Source organism: Equus asinus, chromosome 11 (assembly GCF_041296235.1).
Source record: "Equus asinus isolate D_3611 breed Donkey chromosome 11, EquAss-T2T_v2, whole genome shotgun sequence".
In the NCBI taxonomy this organism is placed as follows: Eukaryota; Metazoa; Chordata; class Mammalia; order Perissodactyla; family Equidae; genus Equus; species Equus asinus.
The window spans coordinates 74950642-74963994 of NC_091800.1; the positions used below are offsets into that span (position 1 = coordinate 74950642).

The following is a 13353-nucleotide window of genomic DNA, read 5'->3' on the forward strand; positions in this document are numbered from 1 at the left end:
TTTGAGACACAATTCTACAATGAATGCTATTTCAACCCTAGAAAAATTTTTATTAGAGTCAGACAAGATTTATAACCACCTAATATGTGCCAGGCATAATGCAAAAACATGCTTTCAAATACAGCAGAAGCACATATAAAATATTGTTGCACCTTAATATCCCTCTCCATATTCTCATCATTTTTAAGACATGACGTTCTCTCCACATTTTGATGATTTAGTCAAAATGCCATGGAAACCTGCATTTCTATACATCTTGCTAGTTTCCACTTTTGCATTTTGTTTAATACTAGCTAAAAGGCAGCTCTTCCCTCACTCAGTTTCCCTAAGGCAAAATGGTATGATGAACTGGAAAGTTAGTAACTGCATCTGAAAATGTATGGTGGTTTAGTTAAAGTTACAAGCTGCTGTTCCAAATAAAGTTTCATTTTCAGTCCTTCATACCCCAGTGAAATTTTCCTCTTATATTAAACTTCTGAATTAGATAGAGTAATAAAGAGAAAATTTGCATCCTTTATGTGTTAACTTTCTGAAAATCTAAACATAATTCCATTGGGAAACTAGTATAGTGGTTTAGAAAATAAATAAACCAAAATTAATATCATGTTAAAAAATAAGCAGTCCTCAGGGAAAATAATTTACTTTTTCACATTTACGATTGTTTCTGGTCCCTAAAATATAGTGAAAGAAAATGTTACGGTATAAAGAATACATATAGAGTGAGTAGATTAGATTTTGAATAAAAATGTCATTCCAACCCAAAATATAGGATGATGTCTTTTAAAACAAAGCTGAAGGGCTATAAATATTAGAAACAGCTATAAAACATGAAGAACAGATTGGTTATCCATTTGCACCTTCAACCATGTTTCACTTTTACTCAACAAGAATTAACAGTATGTAAAGCAACATGTTAACATACACAACAAATGGATGTGCTGTGTGTAAGACTTAGTCTGAAGAGGACCGAGATCATGCCTTTTCTCAGCTTGTGGGGATTTTAAAACCATGGCAAAGCAAGTTCTCTGCATCAAATTTACAAACTATATGTGGATACAATTACAAAAAGAACTTGTTAGGAACATTCTACAGATTTTAAAACTAACCTATAAAATAAGTAAACTACTTGCCCAAAATTGTGTACCACTTGTACTACTCAGGGGCAAATAAACCCAAGCATTTTGGGCTAAATGAAAGTATCTTGATTCAAAAATTGTAATGTCATGGATGAGAGGGAACAGGTTAAAAAGGAATAATAAAGCTTATCCACAGTCTTTAAAAATTAGGGAGATAATTTTAAGACAAAACGGTATTCCATGTAGTGCTAGTTACTTAGTGAACTTATTACCTTAAGAGGTAGTGCAAGATGAAAACATAAATACACAATTAAAGCGTATATAAATCATAGCTAATACCTCCACAGTAAGTCAAAAAAAACTGGAGATGATAAGAGTGCAAACATCTTTGGAAGTCAATGTCAAGGAGGAAAATGACCCCTCCTCCTGGCTAGCCATTCACACCTGTCTGAGAAGACTCCTCTTTAGATGGACTTTGTTCTCCCTTGAAATATGATTCTTTATGTTCTCATGTCTTAGTCAAGCCAGTTCCTACTGTATACTCCACACTCAATATTGCATGGTATTCACACACATGCACAGCTGCATCATCAGCAGATATGTTCATTCTGATTGTGCACAGAACCTGTCTCTTGAATAAGTGATGCAGAAAATGGGCCATGACACCAGAACATAACCTGTGGTCTCTGCACCTAGGTCATAAACTGCAAAGCAAAGAAGATATTACACTACTGCTGCATTTGAAGGTACTTCTAAAATATCTCCTAGTCAAATTATATCACTGTCTGATTTACAGAATTTATAACGGAAAATAAAAGGACGGTGGTTTAAGACCTCTATGTCAAAATTACAAAACAAATATTATCTCAGTGTCTCAATAATAAATTAAGAAATAAATTATAAAACACGGCAATATTAATTGATATGCTCTTTTCAGGGAATACTATTTCAAGATGGACAGTCAAACCAGGGCAGTCCCAAAGTAAAACAAATGCCATCCCCAACTGCATCTCAAATGCCCAGCATGCTCATCCTAGCAATTATCTGTGGCTCAGCAGGAGCATTAGCTTAAACATGATAGAATCTTTTAATCTCTCAAATAACAGTCTAAACAGAAGCTGTCCAGGGCTGATATGGTAGTTTCATGGTGTCAGGAATCCATGTCCCTTTAGGCTTCTTTGTCTCTTGAATTCATGTCCTCTTCTCCATTCCTGTGGCCATTATCTTAGTTCAGGACTTTTTCTTCTCTTATTATTGTTATGGCCTTCTTTCTGGTGTGATTGCTCCTGGCAGCTTCACTACTTCCAGAAACTGATCTGACCTGACTGTTTCCAGAAGAAACTAAATTCATTAGCAGAAGAGTCAAGGCCCGTCAAATTACAGCCTGGGTTTACCATTTCATCTCCATTTCCAGCCACTTCCTCACTCTATAGGACCACTTTCCAAATATTTCACAAACTTTTGTTCCTTTCTGATTTTGCTGGAATGAAACCTCCCTCCTCACCTCTATTCTGTCCTTTTCCCGCCTCCTCATTCTTCAAGGCCCACGTGGAACGTTATCTCATTTGCTCAATGTTATCTCCTCTATGAGCTCTTCTAACTTCTGTCCACCAAACGGAATTCAATAAATATTTAATGAGCATAAAGCAAAGTAAGGACTAGAGATACTGAGATAAATAAGAGTGCTTCTGCCCTAAAAGGTTAAATATTTAGCAGATGAGATGGAAACTTTATTTATTATAATATAAACATTATCAACAGGATAACTGCAATGTGAATGAAATGATATGGGGGCACTTAATCTTGCCTGCAGGCAAAAGCAACTATTCTACCTCTATGTACAATAGCACATTGTTAACTAAGTACTTGTGTGTTCAATAAAGAGAGAGACTTGTTTGTCTCTCTCTTCCCGCCAAATTATGACTTTTGTTGAGAACAGAAACCATGCTACCCACACCACTAGTTTATTCATTGCCAAAACAAATAAAAAGGATTTCATTTTGATGCTCATTTGTAAAGTCCATACAAGTATTGGAAAAAAGAAATTCAAACTTTAAATAACTATATTGCAGTGTAAATTTTTTAAATCAGATTAAATTATACTGAGTTATCTTTAGCCATATTATGAAGGAAAAAAAACTTACATGTTAATTAAATCCAAGTGGAAAAGATTACTTTTTTGAGGTATTAGAAAAGAAAAAGATTTACCTTTCACAGGGAAAAAATTAATTAAAAACAATGAGCATGTTAAGAAAACTAAACCATTAAACCATGATGCTTTTTAATCTACTACAGATTGATTTAACTTTATTGTCACATGAAATACAATTAAAGTTGGTTATTTTAAGAGATACATACATGTGAAAGAAAAACATTTAAATATCAGAGATATTGAGATGTAATTCTGCACCAGGCTTTTCTAATCATGTAAAATTAACTCACTCTAAAACTCAAATTAGACAGTTAACCGAATCAACATTTAGATCAGTTGATTGTGACCTTCAGTTATTGAAGTTGCTAATTTATTTATAGACAAAACATACTCTTATTAATTTACTTGAGAAAAACCCACTCATTTAGGATGGCATTAATTCCTCATTTTGCAAGAAAAAGAAAGTGATTCTGGGAGAGTTTTAGCAATTGTCCACATTTCACATGGTAGGTCAACTGGGATATCAGAAATAGGACTCCAGCCTATTCAGTGAGATAATAAATGTTCAAAGAGCTTTGTAAACTGTATAAAAATGTAGGTTCCGTCCAAGCTCGATTAGAACACTATGTGTTCAAATACACTTCAACTGAATTCTGTTACAAAAGACTCCTTTTCCCACAGCATGATACTGCCATGAAGATGAATATTTATCACTATCCCAAAAGGAAAAAAAGGAAGGCATTTCTTGGAATTGAAGAAAATACATATTTTTTTTTTCATGTGATGTCTCTATTATCTGTTTGTGACAGCTGTCGGGAGCTCTTTATTTGTCCTGTTGCCATTTTGAATAGTTTGATCGATTTCCTCTCTATCCATCCCCACAAATTCATAGACAAGATTCTTTACCACCATATTTAACATTAAACAGGGAGATAGTCCCATTTTTCAGGGGAATGGAGCTCCATGCCCTGAAGCATTCTGACAAGAGTCTCTCAGTGGATCTTTTCTTGAAGAAAGGTCTTGACTGTGACGTAACTGCATTTGAATATCTTAGCCCCAAAACACACTTTCAACTTCCTTGTCTCCACCTGAGATGCAGGCAGAGCCAAACAAATAATGTCAGATCATTTGGATACCCTGGTTCATGGGATTGGATCTGAAGGAAGTTATGTTATTGTCACTTTTGTATTACAGGGAAGACGCAGTAAGTACCACTGGATTTTTCTCTGAGCTTTTTAAATCAGCTGCCAACAGCACAAATGTGCATGTCCATATTGATGTGATAGCACTGATTTCCTTAGGAAACACTTGAATGATCAAAACCAGTTGTGCTGTAAAACATGTTTCAGAGGGCCACGCTTGAGGTTCAGAGCAAGCAATCAGGGATGCTTGACCTTGACATGACTTTCATGTTGATTTATTCCTATATTTGCAAATTTTTTGTAATAGGACAAACCTCAGGATGGACTCAATTTAACATTAGAAAGTTGCTAGCATATTCACAGTAACTCCAACCGAAGTATTCTTCTGTTCGAAAATTTGTTCATGCAGTTTCAGATTCCAGTCTTAGCACTTCAGTTCTTCACTGTTTCATGCTTAAGAATGTTACCTATTTACTACTGCTGAGAAAAAAGGAATGGTGGCAACTGAAGGACTCCTCAATAGACATTTCTACTTGTTGCCAATTAAACCTAACAAAATTTTACTTGAGTATAAACTAATCTATTGGACTTTAGATTATAAAATGGCAGACAGGCCCTTGATAACAAAATCTAAACTATTTAAACAAAATCTAAATGTTTTGAACTGAACCATCCACAGCACCATACTGACAATGGTTGGAAACCACAGTCTCCCCAAACTTTCCTGCTCAGTTCCTCTGCAGTTGGTCATGAGTGTGCAGCAAAACACAAAATCCACTGTCTATGGGAGAAACGCCAGAAGGGACAAGAAACCCCATGCATATGGGTGAGTTGCAAGTCCTTTGCTTAGTCAGGAAATCTATGTGGCCTAAGCTCTTAAGTCTGACCTGTTTTCCTAACTAGGATATGAGCTAGTCCAGCTCCAAGTAAAAGTTTTCCTTTAAAAATTCACTAAATTCCAACACTCTTGCTCTTTTCTCTTCCTTCTACATAGGATTCTTCACACTACTACGTGGCTCCATTCTGGGAGGGCACTTTTCCATGATCTGTCCCTCCTACTTCATCATCCTTCTAGTCACACAGGCCAGACAGTCACCCAGGAGAAACAAAGTTCTTAAGCTCTGTTGAATCATGACCCCTTTGAGAATCTCGAATCTGGGTCCTCTAATCAGGAAAATTCACGCATACACTCAAGTACACACGACATTTTAGCACTTCATGAATCCCCAGAGGACCATCCACGGACCCTGAGTTGAGGGATCTCTGGAAGTGGAAAGATTCCTAAGTACATCTGGAGACAGAACCCCTAGATTCAAATTCCAGTTTTGTCCCTTGCTAACTATAAGACTTTAAGCAAGTCAATTAAAATACTTTGCAGTTTTCTCATTTACAAAGTTCCTGCTCTCACCACCACTGTTGGTTCTATCAATAAAAATTGTTATGTGTATCAAAATTTTGTAATTATATATCCCTAGGTAAGGTAAAGTATGTCTTTTAGTTAGAAACCTTGGAGTTATCTTTGAGTCGTTGTTTCTGTTTGTCTCCTAAAATCTGTTTTTGTTCCTTCAAAGCATCTCTCTTTGACTCACTCACCACCTCAAGTCCTTATGTCTGAACCTCAATCTCTTCTTCCCAGCTGTTATATATCTATACACATTCTTATACATGAATAAACAAACATATATAGACATATATAATGTCTACGTCTATGTTTGTGTATGTAAACATAAACAATTTGTATATGTGACTATATATTCCTTTATCCCCCTGACTTGGCTATGATTCTGTTAGATAACCATGTTTCCAACAACAATGCATTGCTTGATCTAAATGATGTTTTCTCTCTTATCATTCGCCCAACTGGCACAAACCACGCCAAGAAAAGCCAAGTGTGCTCAAGAAAATTTAGAGAATGTATGTAAAAAGAGTATTTGCTAATGTGTGGAGGGAGAAAATGGACATGAATAACCAATGAAGAGGATTTTGTTAGGAAAATTTCATCGCATCCAATAGAAACTTAGCTCTATTTTGAAACAGAGATATTAAGAAAATGTCAAATAGAATAGAACAAAATAGTATCCTGTTGTCTTTTACAAGGTTCATAGACTACTAACTCTGGGAGGTGACTCACACCCAACCTTCCAACACTGGGATCCCCAGCTTGCCTAGAACCCATCTCTGAAAGTCTGTGCAACATTCAAGAGTGAAATATGAGCAATGTAAAAACTTAAAGGCATAATGTTATTAATACAGGTCATACTGGTGTTCAGAACGCTGAATTATATTTCTGAAAATGATTATATTTGTAAATATACTATGTTCCTTGATTAATAATCTAAGTTTCAACAATATAGAATCACACAAAAATGTTGAGGAATGGCATCCGGGACATAATAATATCTGCGGTCCAGGAGTGATCCACATGTGGATTTGGTGGTGCCAGTGACAATAGGGCTCACATGTGGCTGTCTGCCCTCACTGCAGGATTCTGCTTTTTGAAAATCCTACCCTCCTTCTGCCCAAGCAATACAGCACTGGCTGAAGCACTGAAAACATTTCGCCTTGCCAAGCAGCCAGCAGTTACTTCTATATTCTGTCTTCCTCCCTACAACAAACTGTTAATAAAAACGTCCTAGCTTGTTCTTTCTCAAAACTTCACAATGTGATTTAAAACACAAAATAATCTCAAAAAGATAATATCTTAAAGCAGAAAAATACACATTTGTTAGACAATAAATTGCAAAAATTCTCTTTTGAACTAGCACGGTACATCACTTTTTAGCACCGACCTTTACACCAAATTTGCTTACAATTACTAGATTAAATAATAAGATTTATTCAACTACAATTTCTTAACATACTATTGTGTGACAATCACTGTGAAATGTACTACTTTATAATTCAGCTAATTTAAAAACTCACTGTGGGGGCCAGCCCCGTGGCCGAGTGGTTAACTTCTCGCGCTCCGCTGCAGGCAGCCCAGTGTTTTGCCAGTTCGAATCCTGGGCGCAGACATGGCACCGCTCATCGAGCCACGCTGAGGCGGCGTCCCACATGCCACAACTAGAAGGACCCACAACTAGGGAACATACAACTATATACCAGGGGGCTTTGAGGAGAAAAAGGAAAAAAATAAAATCTTTAAAAAAAAAAAACTCACTGTGATAAGTAGGAAGATTCCCAAAGATGAGAGAAAAACGCAATGAAAGGAAGTAATTCACAAAGGCCTGTATTACTATCTGTTGCTGCATAACAAATCACCCTAAAACTTAGCAACTGAAAACAGCAGTAAACATCTATCATCTCATTCAGTTTCTGTGGGTCACGAATTATCTGGGAGACTAATCTTAGCTGAGTGGTTGTAGCTCAGGTTCTCTCACGTGGTTGCTGTCCAGATGTTGGTCTGGGCTCAGTCATCTGAAGGTTGATAGGTCAAGGCATCACTTTCAAGATGGCTCACTCTCATGGATGGACAGTGGTTCTGGGTGTTGGCAGGAGGCCTCATTCCCAGCCATGTGGCAGCTCCATAGAGCTGCTTTAGTGTCCTTACATTAGGGCAGCTGGCTTTCCCAGGAGCAAGTGATCCAAGAAAAAGCAAGGAGGAAACCACTGTCTTTTATGACCTAGTCTCAAAAGTCATACTTCGTCATTTCTGCAACACCGTACTGGTTACACAGGTCAGCCCTGTTCACTGAGGGAGGAAACCACAGGAGGGCGAGCACACCAGGAGGCAAAGTTCACCAGGCCCATGTTGGAGGTTGGCTACCACAGATCCACACATAACTCTAAATCACCAAAATATTAAGAGTGTGTGGGAGGGTGGGGGTAGAGGGCACAAAAAGTTTCCTTGGATTGAGAGGGACCTAGTTTCAAGAACTAAGTCTACTAATTACTAAGTGTGTGATTGGGGAACATGATCCAACTCCTTGGAACTTCAGTCTTCTCATTTTTAAAACAACGTTACAATACTGTGGCAGACCCAGTAACGTTCACCACTATCCATTTGCTGCCTCATATTCCCATCCCCCTTACAGTGAGGTCGGACTATGTGACTAGCTGCGGGCAATGGGCTATGAGGGAAAGTAATGTGTGTAATGTTCAGGCTGAGGCCTTAAAAACCCAAGCATGAGTCTCCTGTCACTTTTCCCTGCCACAACAACCAAGGAGCTGCGTACTCTGGGCAGTGAAGCTGCAGGGTGCTAGCGCTTCCCTCGGCCTTAACTGTCAAGTACCAGCAAGGGGAACTGCCTTGAAAGTCTCCTGGCACCGTAGTGAATATGGTGTGAGCAAAACATAAACCTTTATATTATCAGGACACAGATATGTTGGGTCTGTTTGATACCACAGTATAATCTAGCCTATTCTAATTCACATATCTAAAAAGAATGAAACTTATTTTGAGAATTAAATGAGAAAATACGTGATAAGCTCCTAACACAGTAAGTAACACATGATGGGTATTTTAGCATGTCAGTTCATCACCTTAGCATAAAAAAAGGAATAATATTTACCTCACAGAATTGCTTTCAAAATTAAAAGAAATAACACACATGAAAAATTTTACCACATATAAACGAGGTAATAAAGATGAGAGGTTTTATTCCTTCTTTCCTCTGAACTGCGATCAGAGGTGATTCAGAGAGTCTTTTTCCTCCCATCAGAACTCCTCTTCCTCTACATTCAAAGCTTCCGAGTCCCTGGGAAGCTAACAGACTGAGCTTATTTGAAAGTTCCAGAAAAATATCATATTTTCTACTTAAGACATAAAATGCATGACAGAAATGATATTAGTTTAAAAGATTTACCAATCTTGACAATAATGCAATGAATTCATTTCAGAATTACTCTAAATTAGTCACTATTTCCTTACGTGTAAAGAAAACGTAGTTCACCTTCTTTTTACTGTTGATATTAAAGGCCCATAAATGCCATCTTTCAGGGCTTTTGTCCCACCAAGAGAATTATGTAAGAAGTGACTAGACCTGTGTCATCTGTAAACTCAATAACATAAAAAGCTGAAGTATAATTGGATCCTCTGGACATAAATGAATATGAGTAAGGGACAATCAGGAGAAATATCTTCTTTAAGAGAATCCAGATGTTTGGGTGCCAACAGTCACTACATCGTTTCACAGGATTTGTTCCAGAGAGAGTCCATCGAGAATATATTGTGAGCTCTCAATCAACAGACTAGTACAACTCATCTGTTTTCTCATTGAAAAACTAGTCACGTGTGTCTTTGTAATGTAAGCCACAGGATCGATGGCCCATCTGTTACATGCCCAGGTCACACAGTCTAACAGTGGAGTGCTGGTGTCAATGGAATCTGGCTCTTCAGCCACACAGAGGCTCCGGAATCTTTGGCATTCTTCTGTTACTGTCCTTCACTGAAAGGCTCCCGGCAATGGCCAACATGCCCACTGCAGCACAGAAAAAGGAGAATGGCATGGATTCTGCTGCTCTCCCTCTCCTCAGAAGAAGTGAGAAAATAAATTGCCCAGATTCATTCTGCTTTCCTGGTTGTAGCCAAAGACATAGGGAAACGAGAGCTGCACTGTTGAGAATGCAGGTGCAGGGTCTCGTACTAACCGCGATCTCACAGACCAGTGTTGCTCTTCCGTGTGTTCCCTGCGCTGCAGAATGGATGTGTGAGTGGTGCTGAGTCATGGTGACACAGTATCTTGCTGCAGACATTATCAATCGGGATGTTACAAGGTCGCACTTTCTCCTGACTCTGTGGCCCTGTGGCTCTTTACCTGTTCAAGGTTAAGCATTGCTGCCTCGGAGTCTGGGTGTTTGAGGACCTCACACAAGATCTCCTCACCTGGTCTGCTAACCTTAATGCACCTGTTAAAACCAGTAGCATTAGATGTCATCAAAGTAAAAAGAAAAATTACAAAGAAAAATAAAGTGTAAGAATATATACGTAATAGTATTTAATAGTGCATTGTTTTATGTACAAAGTAATACACTTTTTAGAACGTGAAAGCCCTTCTATTAGCATCACTGCCTGTCGTTTCTTTGTCTCAGGATTTGTGATTTAAGTGTTGAGCTAAAAAACTACAGCCATGAATTCAAAGCCCTGATGTGGTCTGTCTCAGACCTCCCTAGCAGCATTCTTTAACTGTAAAATGGGAAGAACAATTCTATTGACACATCAAAAAATTGAAAGGATTATAGACAATTAAATTCTAAAGTAAATGGTAACAATTACAAGGCAGTAGGCATTACTAAATACGAAGATTAATTTTAATGAGATCATTATGTTATCAGTTACCTGGATTTTATTATTTAACCAAGTGGGGCGGGGAGAATGAATTTTCCATATGAATCCTGGGTTATTCCTATAATACTCAATAGATTTATCAAAATAATAAAATAAAGATATACAAATATGCCCCATCTTATACATTTTGTTTCTTGTTTAAATGTAACAAGAGTTTAATGAACATTGTTTGATGTGCTGTTGGGAATCAGATAGAAGCATTAGGAAAGCGTCCCTGCCTCCAATGATCTTAAGGCCTTGGGGAAATAACAGACACACACAACTTATCCCTATCTTTTATCCTCAAATCTTCTGCCTCTAGACCAAAAATAGAAAAAAATCCAGCCAGAAAAACTATTCAAACCCTAATAATTCTTAGAAATGTTCCCCACCCAGCATCTCTCAACTCCTACTACAACTCCCCCATTCCTGTGTCATCATGTCATCACCCATAAACAATTGCAACAACAACTGGCCACCTGTCTTTCTTTACTCCACGTGTACATCTGAAACATAAACAATTAGGTCTTACTGACTTAAAACTTGGGTAATTCCTTATTGACTAGACAATAAAATAAAATCTCACCACCTGATATAAAATACTCTTCATGGGCTCATCTTACCTCTCTTTAAACCTAATTGCCAACTCAACACATTCTACTCTGTTTCCAGAGTACTCCTCCCCCTGCCATCTTCTTACAATTAACAAGTCATGCCAGGTTCTTTCATGGGCTGGGTTGTTCGTTTTTTTAAAATGCTCTCTCTCTCATTCTCTCTCTCCCTAAAGTGGCTTTAACTCTCTTCTTGTCCAACCAACATTTTATTCATCCTTAAAAACCCAGTTTCAGGGATGGCTCAGTGGCATAGTAGATAAATTCGTATACTCTGCTTCAGCAGCCCAGGGATCACAGCTTTGGGTCCCAGATGTGGACCTATACACTGCTCATTAAGCCATGCTGTGGTGGTGACCTACATACAAAATAGAGGAAGACTGGCACAGATGTTAACTCAGGGCCAATCTTCCTCACTAAAAAAGAAAAAAGCAACCCAGTTTCAATATCACATATTTAGTGAAGCCTCCATCAAGCTACCTTTTGTGGATCTAGAAGCAATTAATTTCATTGTTATAACATTTGTCATACTGCATTATAATGTCAATATTACCTCTGTCTTTCCAGAGCTACACTGTGAGCTCCACATGGGCAGTGATTGTCTTATTTATTTTTATATCCCCAGCACCAAGCACAATTCTTGGCACATAGAAAATGCTTAGTCATATTAAATGAATGAATGAATGAATACCAAAGTAAGTGCTTTAAAAGTTTACAAAAGGGAGAATTCAATAAATTCTGGGGTGATCAGGAATTGCTACATTAAAATATACGTAAATAAAATGTTCATACATAACATGTTTTAAATGCACTAATAAAGGAATTATTCAGAAGCATGAATAATCATGCTTCAACCTTTTTTAACTTCAGACTTTCTTAAAATAGGATACCTTTATAGTATCATATATGCTTTTTAATATGCTATAAGTATGTAGTTGGAAGAGCCTTAGGTTCAGGTTTCACTTAAACTCTTGAGATTAGACAAGTAGGAAGACATTCTTCTATCTGCGTCATCATTGTCTAATTTTATTTACTACTATTAATCGGTAACAATTATATTTATAGTATTTCAACAAATGAAGCCATTTTAATGCTATAATTTAGACTTTTCACTTATTTAAACAGTATTTCTCTCTACTTCATTCAGAAATACTATCATTTTAATTTTGGATAAAATTTGCCTAACATCTAACGCAAAACATTTTTACATAGCACATAGGCAGGATTGCCAGATTTAGAAAAAAGATAAAAATAAGAAACCTACAGGATGCCCAGTTAAATTTGAATTTCAGGTAAACAATTTTTTGTATGTATAAATATGCCCTACGTAATATTTGGGGCATACTTACACTAAAAAAAATTAGTTATTTATCTGAAATTCAAATTTAAATGGGTGTCCTTTATCTGACAACTCTACATGTAACAGACAAGAAGACCAGCAATAAATAGATGCTAGGATGGTCTTAGTTGACGAAAGAGTGCCAGCCATAAAGGTTAGCTTTCCTGGTACCCCAGAGGAAACCTAAGGACCCCAGCCATCCCCTATGCTCTATGGCTTTAAAGAGACCTAGCCTGACCCACGTGCTGTAGCATTAGGGCTCTTAATAGGAAAGTCAGTTTAGTGAAGGCACAATCCACGATCACGTGTAAGGATAGTTTTTTGTAAAGGAGAGTAAAGATGATGTGCTCTACAGAACTAGCCTCAGGATTTTGTCTTAAAAGATCTTATTTTACAGCTATTGTAATCCATCCAGTAATACTGAGGATACACAAAAGGCCAAAAGGTATATGAAAAGGTGTTCAACATCACTAATCGTCAGAGAAATACAAATCAAAACCACAGTGAAATATCACCTCACACTTGTGAAGATGGCTATTATTTAAAAAAAAAAAATGTTAGCACAGATGTGGAGAAAAGGGAACCCTGGTAACACAGTTGGAGGAAATATAAATTGATATAATCATTATGGAAAACAGTATGGAAGTTCCTCAAAAAATAAAAATAGAATTATCATATGATCCAGAGATCCTACTTCTGGGTATTTATCCAAAGGAACTGAAATCAAGATTTCAGAGGGATACTTGCACTGCCATGTTTATTGCAGCA

At 37.2% G+C, this 13353-nt stretch overlaps 1 protein-coding gene across 1 annotated transcript in view; it reads right to left on the reverse strand.

The window, feature by feature from the left end:
- FGF14 (fibroblast growth factor 14) overlaps positions 1 to 13353 on the reverse strand; it is a 599216-nt gene that overhangs the window by 553631 nt on the left and 32232 nt on the right. The window lies entirely within an intron of this gene.